General features: G+C 60.6%; 1 pseudogene across 1 annotated transcript in view; it reads left to right on the forward strand.

Annotated features, from left to right (window-relative positions):
- The first annotated feature begins 771 nt into the window (after nucleotides 1-771).
- LOC103077436 (ubiquitin-conjugating enzyme E2 D2-like) overlaps nucleotides 772-822 on the forward strand; it is a 654-nt pseudogene continuing 603 nt past the window's right edge. Inside the window, exon 1 of the transcript XR_456962.1 lies at nucleotides 772-822. This exon is cut by the window's right edge and continues 352 nt beyond it. The product of XR_456962.1 is annotated as a ubiquitin-conjugating enzyme E2 D2-like (transcript).

An 822-nucleotide genomic window follows, 5' to 3' on the forward strand; every position in this document is an offset into this window, starting at 1 on the left:
CTTCACCCCCACCTTTCACATCACCAGTCAAGAACTCTCTTTAGAAACATAGGCCACCCCATCAGATATCCTAGTTATACAAATCCTTTTAATTTGTCCTAGGGAACAGAGATACAACAATCGATTAAACTTAGAGCAATTGCTATAGTCTGTGAATAGGGCTGTGAATAGGTAAAAAGAAATCGGATCGGGTTCGAGAAAGTTGATCTTGTTCTGCTGTCTGGCGTGGCAGCTGTTAACTCCTGCAGTCAGCAGCTGCTGGGAAGTTTCTGAGAGGTCTTAGATTAAGATTCCCTATCGGCCAATGGTCAAGTTGGAGGTGACAGTCTGCCTTAAAAACTAGCCAGGCCGCCCGCCCGCGCGTCCCTCGGTCCCCCTGCAGCAAGCAGTCCCTTCGACCGTCCGACCCAGAAGCGCCGGCCGAGCCCGAGGCCTGGGCTCTTGTTCCCTGGCGGAGGGATCCGCGGCGGCTGAGGAGGAGGCGCTGAGCCTAGACGGAAACGGCAGCTAACGCGGTGGCGGCGGCGGCGGCGGCGGCAGCGGCAGCGCATAAAGGGGCCGCCGTCGGGTGATGCGGTGACCCCTGCGGCAGGCTCAGGAGCTGAGTGGGCCACGGCCCCAAGTCCGTCCCGCCGGAGCCGCGCTTCGGAACTCCCCATCTTCTCCTGCCGACCCCCGATCACCGAGGCGGCCTCGCGCCCCCTCGCCCCTTCCCCGTCCCTCCCCTGCCCCTGTTACCGCCCGGGGGGCCGCCTCCACCCGCCTCCCGCGATGGCTCTGAAGAGAATCCACAAGGAATTGAAACATATGGCGCAGGAGCCC

Source organism: Lipotes vexillifer, unplaced genomic scaffold, assembly GCF_000442215.2.
Source record: "Lipotes vexillifer unplaced genomic scaffold, Lipotes_vexillifer_v1.1 scaffold260, whole genome shotgun sequence".
Lineage (NCBI taxonomy): Eukaryota > Metazoa > Chordata > Mammalia > Artiodactyla > Lipotidae > Lipotes > Lipotes vexillifer.